The sequence below is a fragment of the Amblyomma americanum genome, chromosome 9, assembly GCF_052857255.1.
Source record: "Amblyomma americanum isolate KBUSLIRL-KWMA chromosome 9, ASM5285725v1, whole genome shotgun sequence".
Taxonomy (NCBI): Eukaryota; Metazoa; Arthropoda; class Arachnida; order Ixodida; family Ixodidae; genus Amblyomma; species Amblyomma americanum.
The window spans coordinates 124,995,248-125,020,470 of NC_135505.1; the positions used below are offsets into that span (position 1 = coordinate 124,995,248).

Sequence of the window (25,223 nt, forward strand, 5' to 3'; positions counted from 1 at the left end):
GCAGATGAGACAGTACATTACCTGCTTTTTCTTGGAGCGCAAAACGCAGCTCGACATCTCTCCAGCTAAAACAACACCTACAGTGATAGCATCATTTGCACCGCCATAAGACGTGTTTTATAATCATCAAACTTATATTTGCATTCAAAATACTAATCTTCACAAGGAATATTCGCTCGTAATGCCAAACAGTCATTCAGAGAGCGACACCAACTTATTGGAGCGGACCTGCCCTCGACTAGTGGGATCGACTAGACAGTGAGCGGCATGGCAAGCCACTTAACTGTTCATACGCCAGCTGCATATGCAACCTGCAGCAACCGTGGCCGCAGCTGGCAAAGGAAAGGATTAATTGGAAAGACGTGGGACAGGTCTTTAGCCTGCAGTGGGCTTAGTCAGGTTGATGACGATGTTTATGGCTGCATGATCGGGGCAAAAGTTGCGCCTAATGTTATATATAATTTTGTTTTTCAAAACTTTTATAACAGATAACTTGCCTTTTTCGCCGTTGCTTTTTTCTATCAATATAACAAAGCATGTTCCATTTGAGTCCTTTGCCTTCAGCGTGAGATTGTATCTCGTTCTTGTCGTGTTTTCTAGGGTGTAAAAAAGTGCGCATTACATGTCTGCAGTAAGAAAACATTGCAGCTTTATGAACACAGTTCATAACAACTTGTTTTATGGGCTTTCTTGTGCAAACGAACAATGTTTCCAAACTGCAATTGTGCGGGGCAAGATCCGCGTGTTAGCCCGTAACTTATTTTATAAAATAGGAGCTCATAAAGACGAAGAGAATTTCAGCATTAAGTCAGCAATTTCTGCCACCTGAATTTGATGCAGAGGACGATCTGGTGTTTTAAAACCAAAGCTACCACTGATATTCACAACATCAATAAAAAAATTTCCGCAAATCGAATGCTCAGAGTTGAACGAATTGTTGATTCGACGTTAAATGTCCCGAAAGTCAATATATCCGTGGTTCTCTATTGACTTACGCCTACTTTACCCGGGTTTCTCTGAAAGCCAATTGCAAAATGCGCCCGTATGTTGTTCGATGCCATTGGATGTTATATATCCTCAAGTGGCCGAAATTATTCTCCAGCCCTACACTACGGCACTTCCTTCTCTCTTTCACTGTCACCTTCTTCCCTTCTATCGCTCCTCTGTTGAGGTGTCTATCCAGAAGTGAGAACCCACGGCCAAATTTGCGTTTCTCAAAAGTACCCCTAATTTCGGCACATTTCAACTCAGCTAGAAAAACCTGCGCTGAATTGGGAGCTCTATGAAATACTTGTAAAGCTAATATGTTTCACGAACAGGCGTAGGAAAAGAAAACAGGTGAAAACAAAAGAACACCACAAACACACAGGAGGGCCATTGTAAAGGTTGCAGTATGAGCCTAGCCGCTTCCTTCTCAGGGGCACATTGATAAGGTTATTGAAACTTGATTCTCTTTCCTGGTTAGCGAAATCGCTTTACAGGGCCATTTCTCCTGGGCGAGCAAGGGTTCTTGACCTACGAGGCGGTGCTATCTTTTCCTTATACATAATATGATAATATAATTTCTTTTTTTAGGAAATATTTCCCGCACGAGCATGTCATTTTACTAAGAAAAAAGTTTGCACACGGATAGAAATAATCCGTGCCCCCTTTCTACGCTTCCTTTTCAATAATTGGCACACTGAGTTACTTTCAGATGCAGGAGGCCTTAAGAATATAGTTGGAACGCCATGGTATCTTAGATTTTCTCTTAGACTGTGTAAAATTCTATGCTTAGGGTACCATCAACAGACACACTTTCTTTTTGTGATGCTTTATGTAAGTCGATTGTTAGGTGATAAATCTGAATTCTGAGGAGCCTTCTTGAAGTGAAGCCAGTAAGTTCTTTGCAAAATGAATGGCGATTAAGTAGTTATAGGCCAAGATACTTAACAATGGAAGCTTGTAAAAAGAACATTACGTCCTCCTCTACGCTGGAGTCATCAGCAAATCATCTGTCTGCGGAACATGGTAACATCTTGAACTCTGGATGTTCCAGCTGGTCAAAGACAATTTACACGACCACTGCCACGTTTTATTTCATCAACCCATCTAATAAGCTTAGCCCTACGGCCGGCTTAAAACTCCATCAGGAGAAATTGATGCGATCTAGAGCGGCATCCTGTATGGTTGGAAATATTTGTCGATCGAAAAAAGTATCCCGGCGGATATTTCTGCCACGGCACCTAAATATGGTTCCACTCGGTGAACGATCTAACATCCGAGGCAGAAAAGCTTAGGCAGAACAGTAAGGGAAACCTTCTTTCACATTAAAGCAGACGTCGCTTGAATATCTTTTATAAGCTTCTGCATCGTACCAAATATTGTTGGATAATATGGGGATGATAGCTGCCACACGCTATGCACAGGCTCTCAGCGTTGAAACCAAACTAGTTAATGTTCCCAATAGAGGCTTTCCCATGTTAATACACGGTAAATAAAAGGGCGAATAGCTTGAGCAGCTAGATGGTTCTGTTAAAACCAACTTTTGGGGGAGAAATTCATTCTGATGTGAGCAAAACCTTTCGCCTGATGTTATTCTATCTTCGCATTAAACAAAGGCGTTCAGCATAGAATGATACTCTCAGAATGGAACAGACCTATGTGAAAGAAGTAAAGTCGTTATTGGTGTGAAGTACGGGTAATCTTCGTGCATCAAATAAATAAACTGAAGTAAATACATCTTACGCTAATTTTACAGCCTATATAGCCCTTTTAACCCAGGATGTTCTTTACAAAAAGTAGTACCTTAGATTTTACAGGTGCTTATATGGTTTCCAAACGAAGCGAATGTTTTGAACCCATATGTGGAGGTTAAGTGGGCAGCCGTTTAAATTCAATGAATAGACAATATAATCAATGGTTTGTGCATGATAGCCTGACCTACTTATGCAGCATAAAACGCATCGGAATATCCCGCTTATATGACTTCATATAATGGACACCTTGAGTTATATTTAAAAATTGAACATTTGTTGACAAGATGCCAACGATGATTAAATACAAGGATCTGTGCTTGATGAAAATTTATCTAGAAATTAAAACGTTTGCATTCTTGCAGTCTTTCTGAAAATGATACTGCCTCAAGCATGCGTGTGAATGGTTAGTGACAAGTTTAAAATTAGCAATTGTTGTTGAGAAAACGAATGCTTTTATTATTCACTTAGTCGTTCCGGGGACAAGGGAAAAATATTTACTTCATTGAAATAATTACTTACTGCCGACCAGGTAGGTTGCCTTGTATCCTTGGGTCCCATTGTGTCCTTGGGTCACATTGAGCGGTATAAGCGTAACGTTTGCAATTGAATGAACACTGGCAGAATTTAAAACAAAAATAAAAGCAGTGTAAGGCTTCAAATAAATTTGAAAAAGAAAACACTGAGATGTGAAAAAACAGGGCCGAATCATTGTGTCCGAAAACAACCCTTTCATGTCGACCCCTGTCCACATTGTCTTATACTGCAAGGAACACTCAGTCGAAGCTTAAACATAACCTTCTGCATGAGCACAATATTTCGTGGTAACTATGTTAGCTTTCCCAGTCGTGCTAATATTGACTCCAACAAGTTTATAAGAATATTTCTGGATGACGGAGGCAAGACAGTAGGAAAGCAAGAGCACATATATGCAAGTTGATTTTGTGCAGAAAGAATAGCCGATAATTCTATCCCCTTCGCTTGATAGCCTTTTTAGCAGCCAAAGGGGCACTATAGATACTCTCATTGAACTCTTGTTCCTAGTAAATAATGAATAAACGGTTCTTTCTGGCTTTATTGATGCTGTTCCGAAAATTATTGATGCTTTTGCCGTCAAAAATACAAAATAAAAGTTCCTGCTAATCAGACTGAAAGTAGTGACGCTTACAAAGGAAAGGACTCAGTGATCGTCGATTTGTTTTGAAAGTGGGTGTTGGCTAACCTCTCTAATGAACGTCCATTTGCCTCTGCATCTTTCCAGCGGGGTGAGCCGGTGATCGCAATAGCTGAACTTCATTTTGTTCGTTTATAGCGCACAAAACCTCCCTTGTACGTGAAGTTAGATTCTTTGTCTTAATATACTGTAGCTTATCAGATACTTTGTGCCGTGGCGCTCTTTTTTCACAGGTGCCCTTGCGCCATAAAATCCGTCGCCACCACCAGCTTACCAGAAAATCTACATGTGGTAGCGCAGCAAGCCCTCTTCAAGCGGTACTTTTTCCCCCATTTAAATTTACATATATAGTGAAACTAAAGAAATTAAAACGTGGAAACGTCCACTTACTAGGCAGCACTACTATTGGTGCCGTTTCGTGCTTTCAGAAGGTATGTGAATCCCGACGTGACATTTCCTCCGTTCGCTTTCAGCGCCGAGTGGCAGCGGAAGTGTGTCTCAGTGAAGTTCTTCCTCTTGATTACCACAAGGCGCTCGGTCACATTTATCACCTGAAAAGAGGAATATGGACGGCAGGTCAGAACTCATGAAACATATGCATTTGCGCGATATGAACTAGTTTATTAGAAATATATGGCGATTATAACGCGTGGTACTTTCGTGAAATCTTAACCCTTTCCTAAAGAAGGCAAGCAGTATAACTCATAGAGGTGGCCATAACGAGGAACTTGGAAGAGCACCAAGGAACATAAAGTTGCAAGTATTGAGGATGAGAAATATACACGTAGCATAAAAGTAAATTCAGAGAACAAATTAACACTCACACTCACGCTGAACTTCATATTTAACGAAAATAAGAGAAATTCAACCTCGGTACAGCGTGTACAATTCACGCGTAGTAATAATTGCGTGCAGGGTTCGAGTGAGTACAGTTAATTTAAAAATATAGGCAAGTTAAACTAGTTTTTAATGAAGCAAGGTGTTCAAAGATATCGTCTATTAAGGAATGAGAAGCAACGGCAACAAACGAGCTTGCTGTGAGCGGAACATGGCTGGTCTTTGTTGCCTTCTTCGAACGAAGTCGGGCTATGGAAGTTTGTTTCTTCCCCGAGCAGCCTTTTGAGGTTTATATATCGGTTTCACTTACCGCCATTATGTCTAGGTCCTTTGAATTTTGAGTGCTTTCGAGGGGTTCTTCAGCAGCAGACGCAACGATGACGCCAAGGCAGAGTGCAAGATGAAAAATCATGGTTCCCACTCTTGGGCACCCGACCTCGGCACTGGTTTGAAGGATGAGTGGAGAGGCTTTTTATACAGAACATGTCTTGTGAGAGAGAACGCTGAGGCGTAGACAAAGGCAGGCGACCTTTTGTATTTTAATCAACTACTGACGCTATTGCGAAAATCAAAAGCTCTCATTCGAGGACTAGCAGCTGTTCAGCCAAATCAAGACTCGTTTAAGATAGCATGACGCTAATCAGATGCATAAAATACATACGTGCTGTGTTTGGGAATTTATTGTTATTATTCTGCAGAAGTTTACCTGCAGCAGTTGGTATTGAACAGCAAAAAAATTCAAGAACATGAAGGTAGATTAACGGTTCCGAAGTATGACCCCCCCCCCCCTTCCATTTAAAGAGAAAAAAATGGGAATTATAAATTATGCACCATCACTCCAGCAAAACTGTGGCCACTGCACGGCAAAGGCCGCTTCCGTATCACGTCAATTAACCTTGTCTTCTGCCAGCTGCGGCCATCTTATTACCGCAACTTGGCTAATCAAAACCGGCCCTCTCACTATTCCCGCTCCCTGCTAAGCTTCTTTTTCGTTTGAATGTGCTAAGTTAATGCTAGCAATCCTTGGTTGGCATGCCTTTAATTTACATCCCCTGGCCAGGTTTATTTCTTCTTTATCTCTACCAGACTACGTTTATTCTGTGGTCATAATGCTCCTATCTCTCTGTCTCCTAACATTGCACTTATAATTTTCCTTCCCAAAGGTCGCTGCGTTGTCCCAAATATAATTTCAAACATTTTCCTAAAACTACCGGTTTCATCCAATTATAAAGAAATTAAATATTATTTCGTCTCTCAAGCAGAAAAGCGGGTGACGCGTTAAAGCTAATATAACTGCGCCGATCTGTCTATGTACAGTTGGGCGGCAGTTCTAGTACAGGTGATTACCGGTAAGGTAAATCTGTAATATACCTTGCAGTTTACGTATACTCGCAAACTGTCATTTATTACCTCGCAGTACCTCCCAAACGCACTCCACACCATTCTTTTTCTTCTATTTATTTTACTGGGGTAGCCCGTATCTGTGGCCACTACCTCCACTATGCAGATGTATGCCTACAACAATTCCTACGCTTAGCTGATTACCGCAAACTGCTGTTTACTTCAGAGACACGTTCACGGCACGTCAAGTTTCTGCTCAATATTCTTTAAACCCGCCGTTGTACTTTGCCTATTTGTATTCTCGATCATGCTTTGCAGATGATGCCTTGAGTTCTTTAGCAAGGCAATTCCTTTCGTTTCGCCGATTAGGTATTCTCGATTAATATTTATCCCCAATATTTCACAACCACTATTTCTGAATACTTCTTGTAAACATGCAGTGAATAATACTGCAGCTATTGTGTCTATCTGCATGACACCTTTCATGATAGGAATTTCATTACTGCATTATTATGAATGATTGCAGTGGTCGATAACGCTGGACAACGGGGCATTATTAACATATGCAGTAATAAAAGTACGCGTTCAGCAAATGAAGTGCTCCGGCTGGATATAATACAGATGTTCCCATGGCGGTGAATCACTAAAAAAATGGTTGCTCTGCAGCATCAATGGCCGCATATAAAAATGGAAATTAAAAAAAATGTACGCGTACAGGGCAGAGTTTGCAAAGAAAATCTAACGCTTGCACGTAAGCGTACGCGGTTCGACACAGCGGGAACCGGAAACAGAACGCAATGAGCAAGAGCTTGTGTTAAGTGATAGTCAGAAACATCCGCACTATCGCGCTCATTATGAGCTAGACGGCGTCAGCGCACGGGCAGGCGTCAGAGAGGTGTAGCTTGTACTGAGCGCGATAGTACATACCCGGAATGAGGAATAGAAGGACACATAAGCTCCGCTTTAAGGGTGTGGCATGATAGCATTAATTTCTAATACCCATAAATTCGAAATTGGTTATTCTGTACTTAACATTCATTCATTCCCGGGTCTCCCCACTCCACTCCTGGCGCAGTGCCGTAGCGATTATGAGATGCTCCTCTGCCCTGCCATGGCTCATGCTGCCACCGGCGATGCTCATGATGTTTTGTAATCTGCGCATAGCACTAGGGCGGTTTTGAATTTCGCTTACATAAAAATTACGGTCCGCCAGAGTCGAAAAGGAGGCCTCGAATTTGGCATTAGCAGCCGAACGCCCATGCACTCAACCACCGCTGCAGGTACTAAATTAAACGGTTTTCACAAACGCGGAATTACAAAAACGAGAAGTTCAAAAACTGCGATTAATTAGCGTCTCCTAGAGCTTAAGAATCCATGATAAGTAATTTTCAATATATTCGTCGTGTAAAACTAGCATATAGGCAAGAACTAATAAATTAATTTATGCCTAGGCTGCTAGCTCTTCCCGGGTGTCCTGAGCGAATGCTTCGCCTCATGCATGGCCACCTCCAGCCTTGCTTGGCCACATATTATACCGGTACATTATAAAGTTATATGATCTGACAGCATAATTGGAGATGCATTTGGTTGCCATACAAATATGGACCCATTCACCTGAAGACGAAAACTTGAAAGCGCTCTGGCCGATGTGTGTCTGCTTCTCCTGAAAAACGGTTTTATAAAATTGCCTCCGTAAATTTTTTCTACTTTTTTATGCCGCAGATAGCCGAGATACATCTAGCATATGCTGAGTATTTATGCATGAAAAAACAAGCATAATTTTACAGCAAAAAAAATACGGACACAATTATTCTAATACACTCAACACTTCGATGGCCACTATACTGGCACATGTACAACTATATCGGATCTAAAGTATAGGCACCACTTGAGGCGCTATACGCCCACTGTTGCTAACATTAGCGGGAAACAAATTACAGGACCGACTGAAGTTCAATCCTGTAATTTTTTTCCCACTAATGTTAGCAATAGTGGGCGCGTATCGCCTTTTTGATGCCTATAATGTCGATCCGATATACATGTGCCAGTGTAGCGGCCATCAAAGGCTGCGTTTTTTTACTGTGTTGGGGAAGAAAATCTGACCCCCCCCTCCCCCTCCCGCTTCACAAAATCGGTGCGCTCGCTGCCGCTGTTTGCCTCAACCCTCCCCCACTGAACCCGCTCCTTAATGGACTAAAGTGACTAAATGAACTAAAATGAAGATGTGCTAATCTAACCATTAGGCATAAAATTGGCGTTAAACGGGCTTATAGGTGAGCTACATCCCACGAAAAATGTACACCATCAGTTTCAATGTATAACGCACACAATTTACCATAAAATCACTGCGCTGGACCGCGGCTATATACAAAAAGCAATAACGAGAGTACGGTGGATGGCATTCGCATACAGAGTACATTTAGCATGCATAGTGATAACATTTTTGTCTGCAAAGTGCCGATAATTGTTCACACTAATTCATATGTTGATTCACTGAACCATGACCTTTCAGGTCTTATCTATACAGCATTGTATTTTGTATTTTTGGTCTCTTTTAATTTTTATTTTGGTGATTTTGTAAAAAGGTAACGATTAAGCCCTTACCAAGACGTGTTGGTATGATTTCTCAAAGCTTTTGGATAATGTCACATTCTATCAACTGTAAAAAACTAATGCTTTAAGGACATTGAAAAATACCAAAGCTTGTTTTTAAGCAGCCGGTGCCTCATAAACAAAGAAATTTGTCTGCGTCACTAGACTTGCACCCGTCTTCCTCTTTCGCAAAACAAGCATCGAAACAAGTAAAAAACACCTGCAAGATAATCATAAATCATTTTCGTCTGCTGTTCTTCCGCTTAAGGCAAAATCAGCATCATAGAAAATATTTGACTGTGAACAATAAGCCATAAAATTCCAAATACTTAGAACCGTCTTAGAAGCTGCAGCATGCGTAAACATTTATCAGGCAATTGTCTTAGCTTTGTGCAGGCTAGAGTGAAATGTGACGTAAACATATCTATCAATGTCCAGTTGTGATATCATCCCGGAACCCCACGTGTTGCACGCAGTTTGGTAACTTCCGCTGCGTAGGGGCGCTGTTATGCCCTCTAATGTCTGTTATGAAAGCTGCTGTGCTAAAATAGAGGACACGAAGCCTTCAAGGTTTGCTATTTACCATGATTCTGTTTCTAAACATGGACTAAAGCATACGGAACTCAAGCCACCAATGAAGAGGCTGGAAGCTAGCACCGGAATCAGTAAAACACCTCTCTTCTTGAAATATGAAAGACAGAGACAGAATATATGAAAATATTAGTTTATTGGTTATTCGTAACTGTCGGGATGACCACGGTGTTTTTAACCCAAGGAACACATGAGAAAACTTTATTTTCCTTTTCTAAATGACAATCCAGTAGATTTTCCCCTTTGATTGAAATATAAGTAAGATTACTTTGGTCATGAAAGACCTCCTGAACAACTTGTGTTCTGATTTCGACTGTCGAAAATCGTAACCTAAAGCTCTCACCGTGGTTGTGAAAATAGGTAACAACAAATATCACCGCCCAGTCCCTTGAACATTCAAAACAACTTAAAACAGCGCAAATGGCACGGGCGCAGACAAACGTCAGTGCACTTAAAGGACAGGTAATATGTTAACCTGCAGCCGTCCTATACGGCGTTTCTTGGAAATGAAAACGAAAATTGGTTTTGAGGGAAAGTAAATGGCGCAGTATCTGTCTCGCTTATAGGCGGACACATGAACCGCACCATAAGGAAAGGAAGGAAGGAGAGAGTGAAAGAAGAAAGGAAGAAAGAGGTGCCGTAGTGGAGGGCTCCGGGATATTTTCGACCACCTGGGAATCTTTAACTACGGTCCCCTGACTTCTTTCAATTCATTTCTCCATTCTGCCTGCTATCCTTTATTTCCGCTGCCCAGATCAGGTGCTTCAGTATCGATGGCAGTTTCCGAGGCTAGCAAAAATCTTTTCTTTACTTTTTATTATTATTTTAATAAAGCCCCTTTCTACTATTACATCACTAACTAAGGCACCTGTGCGCTGTGCGATGTCCCTTGGAACCCATGTTCAACTTCAGTGGATGTAATTTCTTTAGCTGAGACAAGTGGAGAACAAGCATTCTCAATCCAACGTACACTGAGTACAAAATTTTTGCATGAGATGAAAATGCCGACCTTTGGCTTTGCACCGCGTCGGTTCCGCGGCCGTCGACGTTAAGCACAAGCTGCGCAACTTTGCGTTAGGGCAACAAAATAGGACAACAAAATACACAAGAAAAGCAGGACGAGCCCTTTCTATTTCCCAACATATCCCTTGGAATTTGAACCCACGCCATACGGACTGGGATCGTATTCTTAGTTGTCTAACTTTTTGGTTCCGATGCGTCTTTCCTGATTCTGTGTACAGTCTCTAAATTAATGTTTTAATCTTCCCTCTTCATTTGCTATGAGCAACTAGCCCAGTCGTCTAAATAATCGCAGCAAACTATTTATTTTCAACCAATGATATTTGGTTTTATTTACCTTAAGTACTAATTTATCTGAAGCTTTTGTTCGTTAGTCATATTTTTTGATTGATTGCTGGTCTTTTACTGCAGTCACGCAATAAACTATATCTTGCCTTCCTCTTTTATTCGGACGATATGTTAATATTTGAGCACCAAGGAGCAACTTAAGCCTGTGCTGCTGACTAAGCGGGTTCGAAAGCGCACAATTAGACCGGAAGAAGCATTCTTATGTGGGTCTTGCTAGGTCATCTGGGTCTGAGGTAGAGGCGTTGCTGAGAAAGTCTGTGGTGCCTTATGTCGAGAAGGCACTTCCAGGTGTTGTGGACCGTATGTTGACTCCCTTCAGTGAAGCTCTTTCCCAATTCATTTCTAGTCAGGTTGCAGCTTAAACTGTTGGTCTTCCTTTCCACCAACTAGTTCATCCCATAGCCTTCTCATGTGTCTCTCCCCTGGCTCCTATTCCTGCTGCGTCCTCGTCTGTGCCTGTACATGATGCCGGGGATACCAGGCTTTCTACCGTTTGCACTACGGACGTCGATATGGGGAATCCTTCCCAGAAGCGTCGAGCTGCTTCCTCTCTGTCGAAGTCTGCCTTCCGAAACAGCAAAAGCAAGAAATGTTCCTTCAGTAGTCCGCATAAAACCGATGTGTTAAAGGAGACTGCCACAACCTTTCTGCTTTTTTAGTCACCATGGCGGGGTTAAAAATACTACAGTGGAATAGCAGTTCAGCCGCACATTCTTCTCACGATTCACAGAACCTTGTCTCATAATTCGACCCAGACATAATCTTACTTCAAGAAATTTGGCTTACTATTATTAAGTCATTCTCTCTTAAAAATTTCGTAGTATTCCGAGCCGATCGCAATCGCGGCCGGGTTGGTGGCTTGTTGATATTCCTTCTAAATTTTTTCATCCGGCGCATGTGTCACATTAACTTCAAAGACATGTCTGCGAATTGTTGACCCTTGATATCTCAATTCCACAGTGTGCTCCTTACTTTCCTTCTGGTCTCCACAGTACAGATCATTTAAATCTTCTTTTGGTTTCTAACAACAGAGTGCTTGCTCATCGCAGGTGATTTCAATTCCCATCACGTAATTTGGAGAATTCGTTCTTATGCATGTGGGCAGCTTCTTTGGTCATGAATTGTCGGCAAGGAACGTGCGTTGGTGCAACCGTTCAGGAGTTACTTTCATGTGTTCCGATTCTCGGTCAGTCATTGACTTAACTTTGGCAGTGAACGGGGTCCAGGTTTCTTCGTGGTCTACTGTGGATTGTGGTACTTCCAGTGATCACTTTCCAATAACTTTCATCATAGCAGCTCTTCCCCTCAGAGCGACTGCTTCTCCACAAAAACATGTAAACCACACGCTCAGCAAGTTCTCTAATCCGTGTTAGGGGTTCCTGATCGTTCTGTGTTCACGGTGCTATCTACGGTCAAAAACAAACGGCGCTCCGTGTGGTGGAATGATGAGTGTGAGAGAGCATATCGACTTATAAAAGCTGCCTGGAAAAGCCTCTCTCATAACCACAGCCTGCTCAGATAAATTACAAATTTTTCGAGGCTTCTTTTAAAATAACCATTAAGGCGAAGGAGGAGTACAATGCGAAGTTGAACAGTTATCTATCAAGCCCAAATAACCGCAAAGCTTTGTACCGATTGATGGAACGCAACCATAATTCGCCGTCCTCTCATGGTACAGAGTCACTGGTGTTACCACGTTAGGATGCAAAAAAAACAACAACTTGACCAGATAGCACAAGGCCTTGCTCTGCGCTTTCAAGCGCGGTTGGTGGTTCCATTCATACTACCTCCTCTGGCGCAGACTTCATTGCGGTTTCACCCTCTGAATAATTTTCCATAGTTACTGGCCGCAAACTTGCAGCTCCTGGATGTGATGATGCCTCTGTCGGTGTGTTGAAATCTCTTGTGGAAGAATTTACCTCCCATGTATTGCATATTGTTAATGTGTCCCTTAGGAGAGCTTGGCTCCCTCTTGAATGAAAAATTGCGAAATTAATCTTACTTCCCAGAGATCCTAACAAAGTTTTTGTAATTGATAACATTCGGCCGATTACCTTCTGGTCTAATTCAGTAAACCTTACTGAACGCATTGCTCACAGCAGTACTACAGATCACGTTATTGCGATACAAGCCTCCAGTGCTTCTCAGACAGGGTTTCGTCGGGGGCGCTCGATCTAGACTGCTCATTTAGATTTGGAAAGTAGAATTAGGGTTGCAATTGAGAAGAAAGAGGTCGCGGCTTTAGTCACTTTAGATATCCCTAAAGCATATGACAGCGTAGAGCATTCAGTACTATTCAACAAGCTTGAAAAAAATTCGGCCGCCTTTTTACATTCTTGCACCGGTGCTGGAATTCCTAAAAAATAGACATTTATCCTGTTCTAACGGTTCCTTTCCTTCCGAAACCTTCTCACAGACTAGGGTTGTGCCTCTGGGATCTGTTCTCTCTCCTTTACTTTTTAACATACTTATGAGGGACATACCAATTAAGGGTAAAATTGAACTGTATTAGCATGTGGACGACATGGCCTCTTTTGCTTTGGCCAGAGACATTCATTCACTTTACCAGCTATTGCAGGCCTAAATTAAGGCTCTGGAAATATGGCTGGTTAAGTTATATTCAATTCTCAACGTGAACAAATCTTTCGTTCTCGTTTTTTCTCTAGCGTCCCCTCGTTATATATGTACTGTATTGTGGCGCCCAAATCCCGTAAGTTGTCCTTAACGTACCTAGGTGTAATGTGCGACCCTTATCGAGACTGACGACTTCGTGTCAGAAACGTATTCCTCAAAGGTGTGCGAGCTCTCGGTCGTCTGACGCGATTCAGCAATAAGAAATTCGGTATGCGCAGGGACCCTGTCTTATAGAACTATAAGACTTCCATAAGACCAGGTTTAGAGTTCGGTTGCGTCCTGTTCTCTGGTTGTCCTAGATATAAAATTCAACCTCAGGTTCTTTTGGAGAGGCCCGCTCTACGGCTTTTCCTGGGTTTACCAAAATCAGTGGCAAATTGTGTCCTCTGTCTGGAAGCTTGCATTCGGGACCTCAACTTGAAGAGGAGCGTTTTGAAGAGGTGCGCTTTCCGCGGATCCCAGGGCACTGCGGCATTACTTTAAATCCGATGGCCGATTTCTTAGTGAAATCATCCATGAGTAGGCCTGTTGCCCATGTCGTCCCGAACCTCACCCTGCTTACCACGTCCTGTTATGAACGTTACGAAATACTCCAGTACCTGAGCCATCAGTCAATCCTTGGTACAGCGGATTTCGAACATTTAAAATTCCTATGGAACATACGTTCTTGCTCAATAAAACAATGCGAGGTTTCCGTGACGCTGTTGCGCTGCCGGATTCCTCGCCTTAATGTATATTTATGCCGCTCTGGGTTCACGGCGTGGAATCTATGTGCGTCATGCGCACGTCATGCGCGCATTGTGCGTCATGCGCACAATTCTGTGCCGTTTCCCCTGCACAGAGTTCAGTTTTTGCAAAATCCTCTCACTCTATTAGGGCTGCCGTTTACTCTTCCCGTCCTCCTATCTGTCGGTGAAGCCGTCAAAGGGTATGCCATTAAACACGTGTGTCAGCTTCTTCGCAAGTATATTATTTAATCTGGGAGATTTCTGTGCTAACTTCTCGATGCCTTTAATTTTCTCTCAAAGTTATTTTATTTCTGATTAATTCTCTAAAATTTCGTTATTCAACGCACATCGCTTTTTTCCCTCGATTTTCATTTTGATTTTCTCAAGGTCTCTCAAAATTCGTGATCTGTTTTTCTCATAGATTCTTCTGTATGTATGAGCCGCTTGAGATAAACATGGATGAGTATTTTCCTGTTTGGATCTGCACCAAACCGTTGCCAATCCCCGACCATCGGCATGTGCCATTTTTTTAGGCAACAACAACAGCACTTTAGCGTCACGCATCTAAAAAAAAATTCCAGTGGAAAAATCTTGAAACAGTGACTCACGTAGCTGCTCACTATATTATAGAATAGAAATTGAAAAGTGGCCACGTCGGCAATACCAACATGATGATGATGATGACGATGATGATGCTTCCGTCCGGCTGAATGGCACATACCCAGGGCGGCGGATTGACCAGGGTGCATTGCTGATACTAACGCACGCATGGTCAAGGAGTGGAGTAATTAGATAATTTTTTGACGAAGACTCGAATTTAGATTAAAAGTGTGATAGAAAAAATGGAAATAAAAAATCTGTGATTTCATAATCTAGCATAGAAATCTATCTGATGCAATTAAATATCCGTGAATAAAATCGCACACAGGTTTCAAGGCATATCCCTTGGAGCTTGTCCCGAAGGAGAAGACGATCGGAATAGATAGAGGTAGCCCCATTTGTTTGAGGGGGATATCCAAGTATGTTCTACGGAAAGAACCGAATGCCAAGATGCGGGCTTCACACCCTTTCGTCTTCTTTATCTAGGTTTTTCTCGGATTGCTGCCTCTGCTGGCGGGACAACCACGTGCGTACTACGAGGCATTGTTATCGGGCATTGCGCCTGCATGCATCGATCCCGTAATTACTTCAAGTCATCCAGCCTTATTCCGTGATTTCTACCACAGCCTTCCCAGCGGCGCCATTGGTCCTCCTAAACAAGGACCAGGAGTATCGGCAACAGCAACACCGGACTGGGAAAAGAGGGGTGCCAGGAAGCACGCGACAGTGGGCGCGGCGGCAGTGCCAAGTAGAGGGCTACAAACCCTTTGATCTTCTCCACCCAGGTGCGTAAACAATATTCAAAATGCTTGCGTAGCAAAAGTGTTTACCTTTTTTTGCTGCCGTGCCCACGGCTCGTGCTTGTTTCGGTGTGTAATTTAAGTAATTCACTTCGATTCTTGTTGCTCGTGGGGGGTGACATTGAGGCGAACTCCGGAGCAGATTATTTTTTTTTGGGTGCTAGTAAAGCTGATTTTGACAGACATAGAGGAAATAAGGGAAGTTAAAAATGTCACGAACCAAAAGCTTAAAGCTATTGAAAAGAAGCAATAAAAAGTATGATGCTTCGAGAAACAAGTCACGGAATGTGCAAAGAAAGTAACTGAATTGGAGCAACAGCTGTCAGTAATGACAAAAAATTGTGGCTCCAATCCACACCATGAAGGTGGTTGGACAGCGAAGCTGTAAAACGACACCTAATTATTCATTGCGACGTTACTAGAAAATTCACACACGCCGCTCTACAAAGATTGAAACCCGAGACAAGTAAAATGTACACATGAGCTGTATGGTGTATGCTTAATTTCGAGAACATATGCTGTTTGCATTCAATAATTCAGCCTGGCGTTTTTTGCTTACAACGAAACAAAAACGTAACCGCAGTCTGTACAGGGAAGCCCACGTGGGGAGAAGCAACATACTTGCATTGTTTACAAGCGCCGCTTTCGTACATTATGCTGTTTGCACTTCACACGAGCGTTTTGTATGACGTCAAACCTTTCGAAGCAGCTGCAAGCCATATGTTTACCGGAACACGCAGTTGTTTTTGTCAGCACCGCGTGTCGGAAATATTCATTCTCTTACGGCGCGGTTTGGTTGTCCACCGAGATATGTAAGACAGGCGTAATTTCCTTTCCTTGAAAGAATTTTTATTTAATTTTTAGTGACTTACGGCGCAGTCAGGATGTCCACCAAAATGTGATTACTTTCCTTAAGTTGTCCAACGGCCAAGGCGTCACGCCGAAAGGACGATGACGTTGGCGGAGCTGCAACACGCTGTCGCGTCCCGTTTTTGTTAACGACACGAGAATTTCCTTGGACGGTAGAGGCATACAGCTTCGCTGTAAAAACTGATGCTTTAGAAAATAGAAGCCGACGATGAAATTTTATTGTTTTGGGATAAAGGAGCAAGAAGTCTGCCGAACTACTTCAGATAATAGAAACAAAAACTATTCTTAAAGATAAGTTATAGGTGAAGGTATGAAGCAATGAAAGAAAACATCGGCTCAGTAGTCGAAAGGCCAACAATGGAGGCAAGGATTGACCTCTCATCCTTAAACTCCTAGGCTACCGTGATAAGGTTACCATTTTAAGGTAGTGTTCAAAGCAAAAATTTTTCACAAATTAGCTGAGATGTAAGGAAAAAGCTGTGGAATCCAAACACAGATATCGTGAGAGCAAATAAAAACTGAAATTGATGTATGATATATTCCTAATGAAGGTCTACTTCACCTTGAACGATGTAGATTTCAGAGTAATGTAACAATTGCACACATATGAAGCTGGGACATCAAATTCCTAGTTGGATGACCAGTTCAGGCGTAAACAGGTAATGTACGCTCAGCAAAGCGAACTCTAAAGGTGTTTTAGAGAAATCGACACTGCTCTTTAGCGCTGCAGCTAAATAGCCAAAATATTGATGGGGTTTTCACGCAGTTAAACCCAGTAGGAGTGCGAAAGGTGATTAGCCTGATTGGCTCAATCTGTCCCCAATAATACGATTTTCAGGCCGCTAAATCAACCCAATCAGCTCTGTTAGATATTAAAAACTCTATAATTAACAATTTTGAGAATAGACTTTTTTCTGTTGGAATTTTTCTTGATTTGTGCAAAGCCTTCGATTCTGTGAAGCATTCAATACGACTTCATAAATGAGAGACTTATGGGATCCGTGAAGTTGTAAATGCACTTTTGGAGAGTTACCTAACCACGTATTCAGTACACTCAGATTCATGATGCAAAACCTACTTTTGGCACGATATATGTCGGTGTCCCTCAAGGTTCAGTTTTAGGACCACTCTTATTCATTTTATCCCATAATGACATTGTCAACATTCCATTAACTCCTTATATTATGATATATGCCGATGATACTGTTTTTTTTTTCTTGCTCCAATTTTCAAGTCCTTGAACAGCAATCTAATGCATGGCTTAACGAGTTAGCGGTTTGGCTCCCTGTTAATCAACTTCAGTTATACGTCAGGAAAACAAAGTTTATGCTCTTTCATCCTAAAAACAAACCATTAAATCATCGCGTCCAACTAGTTTTTAACGACTTGAAAATCGAGCAAGTTTATAGTTGCCGCTTTCCAGGTGTGTACTTTCGCAGTGATATGGGGTGGACAGATCATGTAACCTGCATTAGACTAAAAATTGCCAGGCCTATTTGTGTTATCTATCGTATTAGGCATCCACTTCCACTACAGGTTAGAGGACAATTATACTTTGTCCTTGTTCATTCCCATCTTGTATACTGCAACCTGGTGTGGAGAACTTGCAACAAAACCGATTCGTATAAATTGCTTTCTCTTCAGAAAAGAGCTCTACGCTCATTATGTTCATGCCCAGTTGTCGAAAATCATCTTTTCTAAATATTTCATGTTCGCAATTTCTTTCATTCCTACAATTTGAGTTTGGCTGTTCACATTTTTTATAAAGTAAAGCATAATTTCAGGTAGATGAGCTGGCGGCCGCGATGGCTCAATGGTTCTGGTGCTCGGCTACTGACCGGAAAGACGTCAGTTCGATCCCGGCCGCGGCAGTCGAATTTCGATGGAGGCGAAATTCTAGAGGCCCGTGTACTTTGCGATGTCAGCGCATGTTTAAGAACACCAGGTGGTCGAAATTTCCGCAGCCCTTCACTACGGCGTCCCTCATAGCCTCAGTCGATTTGGTATTTCAAATCCTCATAAACCAATCATGAGCGAGGAGTTTTTTCGACATTGTCTGTATAATTGGAGGCCTTATTACAGCATGCGTGTATCGTGTTATAATGGCTTGTCATTCTTAGAAAGGTAGCGCTGGCGAACGACGGATAAGGTCGAGACCTCGACACAACTGCGATCAACTAGCAAGTTTAGTTTCAGAAACAACCCAAACTACGTCTTTCGTACTGTGACAGAAAGTTCATAAGCAATATATGGCAGTTATAGGAATGCGAGTGTATATAAAAAAGGTAAAAGAGGCAAAACCTAGTTTGTAGCCCTTAAATCTAATCATTACTCACACAAAAGACATCCGACAAAGCTAAAGGGGGGGGGGGCGAGTAAGTAGGAAGCACAGGAAGATTCGTGATAAAGCAATTAGCTAGCATGAGTACTAAGCCTGTGAACGTATAAAATTGTAAGAATGACAAGAAATAAAAGCCAGCAAAAAACACGGTTAAAAAGTGTGTGTGACAAAGGCTATAAAAACCATTAAGAGTGAGAAACCGCGAAGAGCCTATGAGATGAAAACAAGAGAGCGATACTTTCGTGAAAACCAACAGATAAGACTATTGTGATATCATTAAAGCTCCCAAGCAATGAAGGTGGGATGGAAAAAGACTTCACACAGGCGAGGTGCTATTTAAGCTTAGGTGCAAAACCTAGGGTTCTTCTGGGGTAGTTCATATTTTTCGGTAGAGTCTGGTTGGCATTTTATTGTAGATCCTTGTTTCCTCGCAAACGCTGCGATAGATAGAAAATGAGGCGCAGCGAGCGCTAAGTTCATCTAGATTTCTATTCATCCTTGTCAGCAGCAAGACCCGAACATTAACCGGCTATGTTATCTGCGCGACATAGAAAAGAGGCTGACCGCCATTCGGTTTAAGGTTGATGAAATTTCCGAGTAGAACATTGCACTACCCGACTTCATGATGGTCGAGCTTTGCAATTCAAGGGCTCCTCATCCCATCGTAGGTGTTCCTTTCTTTTATTTCCTTCGCACTACTAAGCAGATATCAGTGCACAGATCAATATTACGCATAAAGCTATGACGATGCCGCTTTTAAGTAGAATTTTCTTGAAAAAAGCCCACAGTTTTTAGCAACAATTTTCGCAACTACCAAATGTGCGGAATACTGGGGGGCACAGTTAGTTGTAAGCAAAAAGGACTCAATAGAGTCCTTTGACACGGGTGTATCTGTCCGGTTCAATAAAAAGAATCGGTGAGCTCCAAACGATGCAAATTTATAGTGTGGTATCAACAAGCTTATAAGAATGAGAAAACAACCATACCCAAATTTTTATCACTATTGCATCCGGCCAGAGGTTGCCTCTTCCTTACCTTGCCCATTTCTATTGGGCACTCTCTGGTAACATATATGATAGGTATTTTCGGATATCCTCTTGGTCACTATAGAATAACCTATGACTAAAGTGTCCACGCAGGCTGCGCTATTCTGCCCATGGAGTGCAGGTTACAAGGTAAAAGAGCTGTGGTGATGAAGCTAGCGCACTGAAATGGTGTCTTTTCGATCTAATTTGGAGAAAGTGCCTTTTCTATGGCTTTTTAAAGCAATAGGTTCAAAGCACTTTTTCAGCCGAATACTCCGCGTCCTCTAGTCAGCGTCCGGCGTTGTGTCTCGAAACTCCGGATAGGTTCAAAAAAGTTTGACGTCGCACATAGAGCGAGTCCAGACTTTAAAATTGCCTAAATCATTACATAAGTTGTAGTTACAAGGCTGCAGTAGGAATAAAACGTCGTTGCTAGTTGTATGTATATAAAGTAAGTGACTTGCAATGAACTGAACAGTGGGGTAATTAGTGGGGAAGTCAGACTCGCTACCCCTATGTTACGTCGGCACATTCATACGCCTTGGTCCAAGTCAGTGTTTTATATTTCTCTTCTGTAGTCTTTCACATAAAGTGGGAACTTATAACTGCATCCTCATGAGAGTGTGTGATCATAGAGACGCTAATTAAGGGTGTAACGATTAAGTAAGCAGCAAAGTGCACATAGGGGGGGGGGGGGGGGGCAAATGTACAAGAATGAGTGTATGCTTGTGTCACGTTACTTTGTTGTGTCATTTAATCTGATGATGAATATGGATTTTTATGGCACAAATACATCTATGGGCAAAGAGCAATATGGCACAATTAAGGTATTTTTTATTTGTTAAGGTGGGGTCAAAGACCCATTTTTGAAGCATTTCACCCCAGATAAGATGAACACCAGGCAAGGGGAAAGCTTGTACCTTCTGTATCACCAGTGGGTGCCCCGCGGCACTGGGGATTGAGCCCCGCACCTCCCGCATGCGAGTCGAGTGTTCAACCACTTGGCCACCACTGCGGTCTGTCATGTAATCTGGTAACATTAGGAGAGCACGCCATCGGGTAACATGCAAATGAAACCAAATGATTTCGCTGACGGAACCCTTCAACGCTGTTGCATTATGCCCTTCAAATCGGAGCTTAAATGTCCCGGCGAATTTTCCCCATGGTTGGTTAATAGCTGTGAACGCCTCCCCGATATCATCTGCTGTCAATGCTGACCAGGCTAGCCTGGGCCTTTTTGGATTAAAAGGTCACCGCAATATGAAGAATAAGAGTTAGTGTGTACATATTACTTCTCCCCCTGTCCTCTATTCCTGTCCCATCACCTCTTTCATTTCATTTCTCCATTCTGCCTGCTGTCCTTTATTTCCGCTGCCCCAGCTCAGGTGCTTCAGTATCGATGGCAGATGCCGGGGCTAGCAAAAATCTTTTCCTTCCTTTTTACTATTATTTTTAATAAAACCACTACCACCACCACCTCCTAATCGATTAGTCGCAGAGCTTAAGTCAAACACGTGATTTTTTTTCTAATCTGCATTCCTAGCTCAGACAGCGCTTTTTATATAGCTCCTGAAAAGTTTAAACACATTTACAAGAAAAAAAATAGTTTTGAAGTGCCGAATGAATTTTTGCTTTTATGCGGCGTAAGTCTGTATATAGGAAAGGAAAGTAATCCTGCCTTCCATGCGCAAGATTTTTGTGAGAGGAGCTTTGCACTATCAGTCTAGCGGCTTAGGTTATTAATTTAGTGACTATTTCGAGCCTTGTCAGGTGCATTGATCTCTGCAGAAATTTCATGCCTACCTGCAACATATTGGCGGGTTTCTGCTGATCTCATTGTACTGCGAACTTTGAAGCAAGCGCTGTGCTCAGCGAAAATAGTATTTCATTGAACAAAAAACTGCCAGGAAATTAAGTACATTTGTCTGGATATTTTTAGCGTAAATCACAATAGCACTGATCCTGAGTGTGTTAAGATCTTTGTCATGGCTCCTTGCAATGAAATAAACAAAGTGGCTCTCACAATATTTCTCTCCAAAATTCTTTTCGGTAGCAATAGTAGGGTATCTGCAAGTTAACTTGGGGCGAAAATTTAGAATTATAATTTCGGAGCTCGCAGGGTGCATAAACTAGTGAAGGAAATCCACCCTGCCTCAATCGATTATATGCCAAACAGTCACGGTGATTAAGTATCCTGTTGTGTTTCCAGTTTCTGTTTAAGTGGAGTGGGAAGAATGCAGCAAGATAAAATAGAATCCTCGTTTGTGTAAAAGACGTACATTGGGTTAGCTTTAGTTTTTTTCTTGATTTCTTCTGCCGCTTCAATAAAAATTTAAAACAAATAGCCTGGTTTTTGGAAGCTTTATTCGTTTTGACCGACTGGTCACTTACTACAAGTAGTGATTCAGTTAGGAGTGTTTTGTGCAATAACAAAAATGTTCCAAAATACTTCGACGGCAGACAGACGCGTTATGTACATCTAAAAATACATCTAAAAAGGCCCTAATGATTGTCGTCGAAAGAAGAAGAAAAATAAGCGACAACATGGAGCCTCCGCTTCTGCTTCCTGGACGTTATTTCTAAGATATATTTTTAGCACACTGCTGTTTTAGCCAGTAATTCAGAATCAATACTCACCTCCTTCAGTTGACTGTAGAGAACAATAGGAGCTATCACGTGGAAGATGAGCGGTGTTTTGCTATCGCGAAACCAATTTGACTACGAATAAATGGTTGGGTACGCTTATTAAAAAATGATAAATTAATGAGCATTTCATGACCAAGTGATTACCTATTAACTTATGCGGCAAAAGAGAGCAGTGCCCCGTAGCTGTGGAATGTCCTACACAGAACTCGAAGCAGAAGCTTTTGAACGAATTTCGGAATTTTCCATCCCAACCCTATCACTATAAAAAAGCATTCTACTAGCTGCGTTCCTATCGAGGTGTCAATCGACGCCGACGGGAAAAAGGCATCTCTCTATTATGACACTTTAAGCCACTTGCCCGTCGCTATAGTGGATTGTGCGATGTCCTGTTGGCAGCCAATACCATTAAATACTAGAAATTTTCGTCGTGATCATCTTTCCTGCGCTTGTACCTCTCCTTCAAACAGGTGGTTGTAGACGCTTCTGTGAAACAGTGTGACTTGAGCAAAGAGATTTGAAGACTCCCTTTTGTCGCCAACGACGTCTTTAAGCAGCCGCTGATTAAAGTTCGAATTCGACAGAAATTTAAGCACCCGACCAATACTCCTCATCAATAGTAGAGTGCATCTTGAAACCGCGCAAAAAAGACAAGGGACGAGGAAGAAACCAACACGACAGAGCGCCCTCGTCCCTTGTCTTTTTTGCGTGGTTTAAAGATGCACTCTACTAGAAGTCACCAACTAGCCCATCTCTCTCTATTATACTCCTGATCAAGTAGCTGAAGCCAAGAATGGCACTCAGCATAAAGCGCCGCTGAGAATTGAAATATTGCAGCGCGCTATTGCGTCTTAAGCGCTAAAACAAGGCTGGACATCGAATACTCTGCCAAACTGGGAGAGAAGCAGCCTATGACAGCTGTTGCTGAGGACACGAAGCAGTCCAGGAGACCAAGCCCACTGCACAGTTCGAAAACAAAAGTGCACGATGGCGGCGGGCCATCGTGCATCCATCAACCCTTGCAGGTACCCAAAGGTCGCCTTTTTTATTTATCGTTCCTGTAACGTTTTAATGTCTAGTGCAATGTAACCAGTCTGCATCTACTGTCGATGCGACGGAGTTTTAGCTTGTTGCAGCTAGTGACCGTCGCGCATTTTCTGCCGGTCCATGAAAACTTATATACGTAAAAGATGCCTTGGTGGCTTAGTAAGAATGCATTTTTTTAACATTGATTTACACTTCTTCCTTCGTTTCGCACGCTCTTAATAACTTTGATAAAACTATTTTTCCTCATCGATATCAGCAACTTGACATCACCCGTATCATCTGTAGTGACACACCATCCGCATCATCATCTGGAGGAGGAGCAGGTTTCGATCCTGAGTGCTTACGGGCAATCACCGATTTTTCAACGGGTACATGAGTACATGATTTTCCCTGCCTTGTTCTGGTCTTTTCCGGGGTGTAGTGTTTCGGAAATAACCTTTGGTGGACTTCCATCGTTCATCACGGGCGCTCATTCTTTCCCGCATTGCGAACATGAAATTCTTTGCTGCCACCGGATACTTCCTATGAAGATGATCGTCATTTAGTACAATCGTAGCGCTTTCACCCTAAATATGTCTGATATCCGTTGTTCAATGCTGCACTGTTCAGAAGAGTGGAGATGGGTTGCAATTGATTTAACAGGGCTGCGTCGCTGCCTGGAAATGCAAAGAGGGAACGTGGTGGTGGTGGAAACATTTATTGCCAAATACAGAGGGGGGCAAACACCCTAACATGGCACGAGGCAACCCTTAGGGGGCTGTCCTTACAGGACAAAGGACAGCCCTTGGAGGGCTATCCGCTTCAGGGCGTCGGTAATTATCCGGCGCTGGTCAGCAGCAGCGCAGCTGGCCAGGAGAGTCTCCCCGTATGAGGGTGTGGGATGGATCCCCGGATGGAGAGTGTGGGAAGGCAGGACATGTGAGGAGGAGATGAAGAAAGTCTCCCGGTTTCCCGCAGAGCTTACAAGAAGAAAGGAATTGATCGGGGTAGCGGGAATGAAACAGAATAGGGTAGGGAGTGGTTCGGGTCTGGAGTCGGCGCCAGTGGGAGGACTGGGTTAAGGTTAGGGAGGGAGCCGGCGGTGCGTAAACGCGCCGGGCATCTCGGTAGTAGGCAAGAATATCTTTGAACGTAAGCAGGCTCTCCCGGGTTGGCGGCGGAGGTCCAACTCCGGCCCGGAAAGTGAGACCTCGAGCGAGGGAGTGGACCTCCTCGTTACCCGGGAGGCCTGCCTGTGCTGGGGTCCAGATAAGCGTTACGGGGTGGGTGGGGTGCCAGAAGCGTAGAAGCCGAGCCGCGGTGCGGAATATCAGGCCTTTGGCGAAATTGGATGGGGCGGATTTTGAGTCGGAGATAATTTTGGTGGCAGAGGTGGAGGCAAGAGTAAGTGCAATGGCCGCTTCCTCTGCAATTTTTGATTAGTCTGTGCTGACGGATCCTGATGCGATTAGTCGGGCCTGAGAATTAGCGACGGCGAGAACCATGCGGAAGCCCGACGAGTACGCTGCCGCGTTCACGTAGGCTACCTCGAGACTGTTGCCGTAGAGCTTGTGCAGGGCTTTGGCGCGGGCTGTCCTGCGTTCTCCGTCGTGCTCGGGGTGCATGCTTTTAGGGATTGGAAGGATGGATGGTGAGATGGGAGCGTAGGTCTGGAGGTACGGGAACCCCCTCGGTAGGATGGGTGATCGTGGTGATACATAGCTGACAGAGTAGAGTGCGGCCTGCCGCGGTACTCGACATGCGAGTCAGCTGTGCTGTTAGGGTGGCTTCTGCCAGCTCCTCAAGCGTGTTGTGGGTACCGAGGTTGAGGAGCCGGGTAGTAGAGATGCTGGGGGGTAGGCGGAGGGCAACCTTCGTGCAACTCCTGAGGAGCGCGTTGATGCGGTCCCGCTCCTTC

The 25,223-nt window shown here is 43.1% G+C and overlaps 1 long non-coding RNA gene across 1 annotated transcript; it reads right to left on the reverse strand.

Annotated features, from left to right (window-relative positions):
- Window positions 1-4,298: 4,298 nt before the first annotated feature.
- On the reverse strand, window positions 4,299-5,201 carry LOC144103653 (uncharacterized). Its single transcript, XR_013308314.1, has 2 exons — window positions 5,057-5,201; window positions 4,299-4,460 (listed from the first exon to the last, which is right to left on the reverse strand). It is a non-coding gene; the product is annotated as an uncharacterized LOC144103653 (long non-coding RNA).
- Between the last annotated feature and the right edge of the window lie 20,022 nt (window positions 5,202-25,223).